The sequence below is a fragment of the Leucopleurus acutus genome (genome assembly GCF_964270905.1).
Source record: "Leucopleurus acutus genome assembly, chromosome: 2".
Classification (NCBI taxonomy): Eukaryota; Metazoa; Chordata; class Mammalia; order Artiodactyla; family Delphinidae; genus Leucopleurus; species Leucopleurus acutus.
The window spans coordinates 106,000,411-106,010,616 of record NC_139143.1 but is presented as its reverse complement, the minus strand read 5'-3'; positions in this window follow the sequence as shown (position 1 = coordinate 106,010,616).

The window sequence follows — 10,206 nt, the reverse complement described above, 5'->3', positions numbered from 1 at the left end:
TCCTGGGAATAGAGTCTAGGAACTCCAGAGGGGGCTGAATACCTTCAGTACAGGCAGAGCCCTGACTGTGGGGAGTGGGATGGTCTATCAGGAAAATTCAAGAAATTGACTCAAGAAGAAGGAACAATGGATCTTGGACAAACAGAAACAACAGATGTCCGCTTCACCATTTTAACTCCATTTTTCGGTGAGGAGACTGAGTCCCTGAGGTAAAATGTTCTCCACAGCCTCACAGTTAGTCAAGGATGAGGCCAGAACTGTAACATCATTTTACCATCTTCCGGAACTTTTCTCATTCCTGTACTTTTCCTCCTTCACACATCTGCATATTCAGTTCTTTTAAACCTCTCTCTCTTAGAAAAATGAAATAAAAGCTTACATTGTCTTCTCGAAATGCTATGAAGTGAGCTGATTTCTGGGAAACACATTACTAAATTAAATACACCTTTTTATGATCTTAAAGATAAATGTCAGACAAATATCCTGAGGATGAATAGTTGCCGGGAAGCTGAACAAGAGTTTGTATTTGGCTGTGGGCAACCAAAACCAATACGTAGGAAAGCTACTTCTTTCTTATCTCAGGAGTTTGACAGTGTTAATGATGATGTCAAATGCATTTTCAGGCATATTTTTTCCAGGTTATTTGTGCTGTGAAGTACACTGTCTTGTGAAATGTCAGAGTGCTGTTTTTTCAGTGGGTGCCGTTTTTCATTTGAATGCACTGGAAGAGGATTTCCACGGAAAATATTCAAGTTCTGTGAGGCACATTAAATTGTTTTTAATGCCACTATTATTATGAGGACCTGCAGCTAGCATACCTGAAGCAACATTCCACATACAAGTTCTGTCCTTGGCCTAAAGGTGGATTTACATGGTGAAGGTGGGATGGAGCATATTTTTTACTTCAGGAATGTCCTCTAGGAGCCTCAATGCCATAAGTGGCTTGAATGTCAACTCCTCCCAAGGTCTTCCTTGGTCACCATACTTAAGTTTCTCATGGTAATTACAACTGCATCCTAATGGTTTCTTCAGTAGTATATATCACAGGATATAATTATATGTTTGTTAAGAGAGGCAGTATGTGCAGCCTTTAAGATCACAAAGCTGTAGCAACCCACTGGGTTCAAAATCTCAGCTCCACTGATTATAGTAATCATACTTGTTGCACTTGCATAATCATAACTAACCTCTTCAACTCTCAGTTTCTTTTACTGAAGACATATGACACAGTGGTACCCAGTTTTAAGGATGTTGTGAGAATTAAATGAGGTAACATGTGAAAAGCATTTTTAACAGTGCTTTGTCAGCAGTGAGCATCATGTGTTTTCTATTCCTATGACTAGTGTAATATCTGTGTCTCTCCCCTCTCCACCTGTATTTGACTGTGAGCTCTGTGAAGGCAGGTATCATATCTATTTTCTCCTGTGAGTATCCAGAAAGAAAAATGCCTCTTGCATAGTGGGGGAATTAATCAATATTTGTAGGCTGAATGGATGAATGTATGAATGGATGGACCAATTTGACAATTTACCAACTGCTTTCACATATATTATCACATTTGAGCTATAGAACATTGCTGTTAGTTGGTACCAATAGTTTTCTCATTTTATAGATTAGGAAACTGAAGCTGAGAGCTATTAAGTGACTTGCTCAAGAGAAGATTTCAAACATAACAAATCAGGTTTTCTGACTCCAAATCTCATTCTCCTTTGGTTCAACTATTTATTTATTTATTTATTTTCCATCTCTGAATCTTGTCTAGAAGATTTTTCTATAAAATAAGGAAACAATTTGCCCTGTTTACTGCATCGTTTTGAGCATCAAAAGTTTAAGTAGGTAAAACGCATCAACTGTTACCCCAATGTAAGGCATTATTACTGTGTTTAGCATTTGAGGTATTGCATAAAGTAGCTTGATTGTTTTTTGAAATGATTTTAGATGGGAAAGAGAATGTTTTAAAAGAAGGAAAGAAGAAGGAAAGAGAATCTGGGCAAGGGAGGGATAAAGAATTTGCAATAGCAATTGGTTTTGAATTCAGAAGCATTTCCTGATCCCTGACCATGTGGTCAGGTCAAGCTGGTCAAACTACCTAGAGAGGAAAGGAGAGTACCTTTCTAGTGTCTCAATACTTTCTTGAAGTTTGAGGTGTGGTCAGCATGCATCTCTGATATTTTATCACATATTTTCAGCTCCTGGCCAATGAAATTAAGGAGCTATAGTTTTAAACTTATGTTTTACTCTCCCTTCATATATAAATGCTGAGTTTCCAGGATGATAAATTCAGGAATGTTCTAACTTGGTTTTTACATCTACCAGGAACTGTAAATTCTGTTTGGATACTAAGAAAATGGAAAAAAACAATACTCACACACAGTAACTTTGGTAGTAGTGAGAAGTATAGCTGATCGATAACACGATAATAAACAGAATCAACTAACAATTCTTGAACATTTAGCATGTGGAAGAAGCTATGTTACATGATTTTATATGCATCATGTAATTTAACTGAGTCATTCATTTCTTTAACAAATATTTACTGAACATCTGCTATTTTCCAGGAACAGTTCCAGTAGCCAGACACATAATGATAATGAAATGCTTGACCTTATAGAGTTTACATTCTAGTGTGAGAGGAAGGCAATGAAAAAATTGGCCAATAAATACTTTATAAGCTAGTTATAGATAGATAAACTAGATAGTTTAGATAAACTAGATAGCTATAAGTTCTATGAAAAAACAGAAAATAATGTGTAAGAGTAGAGTAATGGAGGCCTGGGGTGATTAATTTAAGGTGCTTAGGTGGAGCGAGTGGTCAAAGAAACCTTCCCTGAGGAGTTTAAACTTGAGCAAAGGTATGAATGGAGCCAGAGCTTAAACCATGTGATGTTGGCAAAACAGCATTCCTGGACAAAGGAACGGTAAGTGTAAAGTCCCTGAGGCAGTGCAAAGCTAGAGTGGGACTGCCAGACCAATAAGGCACAAAGCAATGTGAATGAAGTCCATGAATCAGGCAGGGTCCTTGGGTAGGGCTTTGAGGAAGAGGTGGGGAGTTTGGATTTTCTCCTGAATGTAATGGAAAGCTCTTGGAGGGTTTGGGCAGAATGACACAATTAGATTTACCTGTCAAAAGATCATTCTGGCTGCTGTATAGGAAGTGGTTTGTAGGTTATAGGGGTAGCAAGGGTGGAAGCTGGTAGAACACTTAGGAGCCTATTGTGCCAGTCCAGGACGGAGATGGTGGTAGGTGTGGAGGGTGGAGGTTGGAGCCAGTAGTCAGCTTTGGAAGATGGCATAATTCTCTCCTGATTACCTACATTCTCTGAGTGAAATAAAAGTTGAAGTCATTAGCTGAAAATGTCAAGATTTGAAGAGACTGGAGAAGGTATGAGTTAGTTCTCAGAGAGTGAGAACGTGAACAGACTATGGAAAAATTACTAGGATTGTGAGGTAGTGGGGACTATTTGAAGTTTGTGGTCATGAGTCCAATGTGACACAAGACGACATGGTTGTGTGTTCTTCTCCATCCACCTTCAGTTATTCTGGTAAAGGCAGAGAACTGGGCTTAACTGGGGCTGGGATTTTGCCAGGTGAGTGTGGTGAACAAGGAGTGGGAACTGAGAGATTATACTGTTGGACTCTGAAGCCTAAGCCTGGTAGAAGGTGAGGGCATGAGGTGGTAGTGGCAGTGGTAGATCAGAAATGTGCACATTGGTAGATCAGATTGTCCTGATGCTGCCAAAGATCTACTGGATTATGCAATGGACTGAGTATTTGTTTCCCCTCAAAATTCATATGTTGAAACCCTAACCTCCAAAGTGATGGTATTTGGAGGTAGGGGTCTTTGAGAGGTAATTAGATTTAGATGAGGTCATAAAGGTGGTGCCCTCATGATGGGATTAGTGCCCTCATAAGAAGAGACCAGAAAAGTAGCTCTCTTTTTCCTCCATGTGAGCATATAGCCAAAAAGAGAGTCCTCACCACAACCTGATTACACTGGCACCCTGAACTGGGACTTCCAGCTTCCAGAATGGTGAGGAACAAATGTCTGTTTTTTTTGCTACCCAGTCTATGTGTTTGTTTATTTGTTTGTTGGATAGAAGGCCAAGCTAAAGCTGGCAATTGAAGAAGTGAGTCGAAAGGTGAGGTAGGAATTGGCCCTCAGATGCTCGAAGTGGAGACTTTGAAGATATTAGAAATGACCAGGGGCATGTTATCATGGAAGTGGGTTACCTTAATTAGTATAATACAACGTTTTATATTTTCTGGGTTTTTTCTCCTCTGTATCCTTGGACTCTTCTGGGTTGCCAGAATAATCATAAAGTGGAGACAAGCCAAGAACATCACCAAAAAGTGAAGGACTTAATTTGTATTCTTAATGTCTGAGAAGTGCCTACTTTTACGGTTATGACTGTAGTACTGACGTGGTTCCGGGGGTGTGATGATGAGGTAACAGCACACCCTGGCTTTTGGGCTCAATGAGGATGCCCACACATCCGCCTCCATTAATGTCTCATCATTCCCAGACAGGCAATAGTGAATGTTTATCAGCAGGTGAGTCGGCATATCCTAGGGAGCCAGGGAGTCTCCTAGGCAGAGAGTCCTCAGTCGGGGAAGTCGTTCCTGGATAGCAGCCAGCTCTCAAAGAGTTCCCATCACGGCCTACTTTTCAGTATGCGATCCAAGTTTTAATTTCGCGCAGATAGAGGTCAGTTTTCGCGCTGTGGGTCAGTGCGCAAGATCCTGGCTTCTGCTCTCCAGCAATCCTGAAGTTAGAGTTCCTAGAGGGATCCAGGAGGCTTCCCAAGGGGGCGTGGGTGCCTAGTCTCCTCAGCCTCGCTGCTGCAGAATCCAGGGGTGCGTCCCTCTTTTCCGATTCTTGACGTCAAGCCCCGACCGCCGCGAAGCCTCGCCAGGGCGCTGGAGAGCAGAGGGAGGGTGGCGGGGAGGGGAAGCCATTGCAGCAACAGCTTGGAGGAAGGAGCTGGACGTCTCCGCCGAGAAAAACCGGGGGTGGGAGCCAGAGTAGGGGAGGCAGAGGACCTGCTGTCTCTAGGAGCCTCTGGGTTGCTGCAAAGAGGGGCGGGGAGAGGCGGGGGCTCTGCCTGCACCGCGCTGGCTCCAGCGGTGCCCGCGGGGAATGTGACATCAGCGGCGCCGGGCGCTTGCGGCTGGAGGAGGCATCTCGCCTCGGCTGCGCTGTGCACACCTCGCCCCGGGGAAAACGCAGACCCGGGCAGGCGGCAGGGATGTCGGCGAAGGAGAGGCCAAAGGGCAAAGTGATCAAGGACAGCGTGACCCTCCTGCCCTGCTTTTATTTCGTGGAGGTGAGTTGGCCCAGCGCCTTGGCATAATGCAGATCCTCCGGGTGGCTCCGGAGCCAGTTCGGGTCCCGGACGGTGTTGGAGGCGCGGAGCCCGTGCCTGGGTGCGCGCTGCTGCCCCTAAATGCCCCACGCTCCCCCTTCCCCCAGCTTTCTCGGGAGCTCCCCCGAGTGTGTCTGTGAGTGCCCGCTAGCCAGGGGTGATTAACAGTAGCGATGCCACTGCTAGGTGGCCTGCAGACGGGAGATACCTGTGTGAGTGAGTGTGGGGCTAGTTCCCTGGCCCTCCTGGACCGCCTGGGTGCACAGCGTCATCAGTGGCCCAGAGGGGCCATGATACCGATATTTCGGGATTTGTGTCCTCAACCTGCGACTACGTATCTAGAACTCTGTGAGCTTTCTATAGGAATTCAAATACACACAGCCATGCCCAGGGTGTATGGGGGCTGGGGATGTTTACGTAGGATTAGGAATATTGATTTCTTTATTACACAAAAAACAAAACCAAAAGCCCTAACCCTATTAAAATTACTATGGTGCTCACATCAGCTTCTAAAATTGGGTCCACATCTCTAGGCGGCAATTGGTTGGCCCTTTTCCATGGTTAACAAAAATCATGTGCATATACACAAATATATGTATATGTATACATATGTATATGTATGTATGTATAATATTTTTAAAATAAGTGACATCATCTGATTTTACATGATTTGTACATGTGCATTTATTCTGTGCTGAGCAGTATTACAGATAAGCAGTTAACATGCAGATGTATTCATAAATGAACTGCTAACTTACCAAAATGCAGCATTTAAGAAGGAAAAATTTATGGGAGGGTTATAAAGATTGACAGGTACAGTGATTCCACGCACTGTGGTCCGTTGCATTAGGAAGACATTTTTAAGCAAGAGGTTTATTAAATCATAGGTAGAGAAGAGATGTATTGGTTAGGTTTAGTGAAATCATATGGTTTTAAGCATAAAACTATATTCTGTGTAATTAGAGCCTGGATTGCATAGAGAATTATAAGACTGTTGCTGAATTATAAATATCCTTCTTTGGCTGTCTTTTCAGCCAAATATGGAGGTTTAGCACTTCCAAGTACAGATAGTAGATTCTGTATTTGATGATTGTGAGGCTTATCTGTGTTGAGGGATAGTTACTGTCTTGAAACTTGGGAGAAGAGACATTGTCAGATTGTTTTTATAGACAGTAGTATATGTGCAAGTTTCTCTTAGGTCTCGCAAATTTTAAAAATGGTTTCAGTGTTAAGAAAGATGTACGTGATTTGCATAAGTCTCAGAGAAATGATGGGTGACTCCTTCATCCATGACCCATAGAAAAGAAGGAAAAAAATTGACCTGTTTATTTAAAGTAATTAATTGATTCATTTATTTTTGCCCTTCCTCTTTTCACAAGGGATTTTGAGGCCATGGTTTAGATAATTTTGTTGAAAGCTAATGAAGAGTTTTATCGAGAAAAAACATGTGGGCACAGAAGATTCCACGGTGAAAGGGGTAAAGGAATAGAGAGACAGGATCCCTGCCTCGAAGTTAAATCCTGTCAGGCCACTTGTCGCATTGCTAATCCACTGTGGTTTTGTCCAAAAGCACTTTCATTCACGTCTGGATCTATTACATCTGTCTAGGAGACATCAGTTAATTGCTGGCTTCTGCCTCCAGGACGGAGCACCTGAGGTCAGCTAGAAGCTGACCACATTTGGATTGCAGCTGTATGGCTTCGAGGAAAATACTTTCATGAAAGAGGACGCAAACCAGAGAATTAAGGATGTGCCTTAAAAGAATCTATGTGTGCACTTTTGAGGTACCTTTAACAGGAGTACATTATCTTTTAATCTAAAATCTTAAAAGTAACAATGCCTCATAATGCATTTGAAATGTGTCTGTAGGAACAAACATCTCACAAATGTTAATTCTTTTCCATGAGTGGAAATAGCCCAAAATCATTACCTTCACTTTGACCCATTCAGATACCCTCTACAAATTCCTTAGCAGGGCAAGCTATAGAACAATTACTTGAGGACAGTTCATGGAGTTTCAATGCGCATTTATGACATTATGTCTTGGGGGGTAACAGATTTCAAAGGGAGAGCCACAAAAGTGGATTGCAAATGATCTCTCTGAAACTTAAATGCATGATGAACCTCTAAAGAGCCTCCAGAAAATGGGGGAAGACATTAGTACACCAATTATGTAAGGGGTTGACAGAATGCACTACTGAACTCCTTTGGAATGACTCATTTTGAGGCCAGTGAGAATGAGCTTTGTAGCTGCTTTGGAGGATGAATAAATATAGCATGAATTAGCATGTCAGTAAAGTGCTCTAGAGTAATGGCACTTTGCTTCCAACATAGTTTCCCCAGACGTTTGTAATTAAAATGGAAAAGTGAAACATGAGTGAATCTTTCATCACATATCAGCCCAAAGAACATATTTTAAGCCTTTTCTATTACTTCAGACGATAATTTAAGGAACAAAAAGAGGCAAAAAGGACCGGAATTTGAGGAGAAAATAGGACCTAAGAATTAAGTTAGGTTCCTACCATATACCATACAAAAATAAATTCTGGACAGACCAATGATTTAGATTTTTAAGAAACAGTTAAAAAACTAAATAATAATAATAACACAGAAGTATATTTTTAGATTTTACAGTGAGAAAGGTCTTTCTTAACATATTACCAAAGTCAGAAATAATACAGGAAAAGACTAACACATCTTTCTACCATCCCAAATAAAGTTTCTCTGTAACAGAAGATGCTCTCAAGAAAGTTTAGAGAGGAAAACAGTCTCTGGGTCTCAAGTCAGTGACACCATGGACAGTTTAAACTTTGCCTTTCTTCAAGCAGTTCAGGCTGTTTCAAATTGCTATTCATGACAGGCATGAAATATGAAGAAACTAACCAGGAAACTGAGGAGCAACTTTCATTCCAACCAGAGGAGGCTAAAATCAAGTTAGACTGAATTAAGGCAGAAAAACCTGGGCCTTACAGACAGATTGACCTGGTTCATATATCACCTATGCCACATACTACTTGGATAATTCTGGCCAAGTTACTTCTCTCATCCTCAGTGTCTACATATGTAATAGAAACTATATGAAGTAATATAAATATATGTATTCATATATAATAGAAATTATAATAACCATATATCTTAGGCTATATTATGAGGTTAAAGCATGAAAGATACCATATATCATACCTGAGCTAGGCACTCAGGATGTATCAGTTTCTTTTGCATGGTGTCAGGGTATAGAGATTATATCCTATATATAGGCCAAGGTGTTCAGTCACTAAAATCAGGTAATCATGTCCCAGCTGACCACCAAACTCGATATTAAACAAACGTTAAGTTAATGGATAGAACTAATTTTTTCTTACATCTTTGGTTTATGCTGCCAGTTGTTTATGCTGATAAAGGGGTTTATGGTTGACAGTAATTAAAAATATCAATATTACATGGTGATTTGAAAACACACCATGATTTCCAAGATGGTACCTCACCTCACTTTATAAACAAGCTTGACAATTCAGTTTTGCATTGTTCGATGTGGGAAAAGAAAAGTCAAATTATGAAAGGAACTCTCAAACAAGCATATCCAAAGCTTTATCAGGTTGAACAGAAAGCAAGTTAAAAGGAACATTCCACTGAAGAAAAGGTTTCTCTTGCCTTTAAAGTTCCAAAGCACTCTCCAAGTGATGGCTGTATCACTTACAGTGCAATTGCACCCGGCAGCACGCCTAGAAATAGTAAAAGGTCTTTCAGCTTACTAACCCAATATTAGACGTGAGAAGGCTGGTTGTCTGCGTGCCTAATGCATTTCCTTTATGACAAGCGTTACAACGGTCCCACCTGTGCTCAGACTCACAATTTCATTCTCATTAGTCATCCTGTTCCAAGATATGGGTTCACATTGACTCAGTATGTAATATAAACAAATGATAAATTACCCTTTAAACCAAAAAGATACAAGTTCTTAATAAATAAATGGGAAAAAGATTCTTCTCATTTAAACATTCTGCTTTATGGCATACATTTTTATTACTAATCTAATGTTTACTTTATGGAGGTAAAAAAGCAGTGTTTGACCTATATGCAAAGTATTTTTATAAAGCTATAGATGCAGATAGTTTGAAATTTCTTGTTTTTCATACACATACACACACACGCGCACACACACACACACACACACACACAGGCATGCGCAAACACAGAGGGAGTAGGAATAGCCTCTCTCCACTGAGTGTAAAATAACTCTACCTGAAGTATTACAGATTCAAAATATTGTAAACACGACAGACTTGAAATTATACAGAAAGTTTTCACTAATTTGAATATTGTACTTAACAATGGATATGTTTCAGGATTTTGTTCATGCAGGTTAATTACTACAGTTTAGGGTCAGTAAACTAGACATTGTGTTCAGGAGTAAAAGCCATCTTTTCTCTGTTACCATCCTGCCTGAAGAAGTTCAAAAAGCCTTTGTTTGAGCAAAGATAACCTGGTTAGTTCAGTCTGAACGTCATGCCTAGACGTTATGGAGTCTTGACAGACCTTAATATGTTTTTTATTTTTTTCCCACTGGAAAGTGTCCACTGTATCTTAATTGTAGCAAACATTAATTCACAAGATTTCTGTTTTAGCTCAAGATCTATGTGAAAATTATATAACTCATATGATCTTGCTGGGAAATATAGCTAGCTGATTTCCTTTTACATAAACTTTAGCATCAGTAGGAAGCACAAAATGACAACATTTCTGCATTGCACGTACCAAAATAGTAGCTGCAGGTTTTTTCCCTTTTCTAGATGGCATAGATAGTCCACTCAAAGAAGTAGTCCACCTACCAACAGAGATGAGC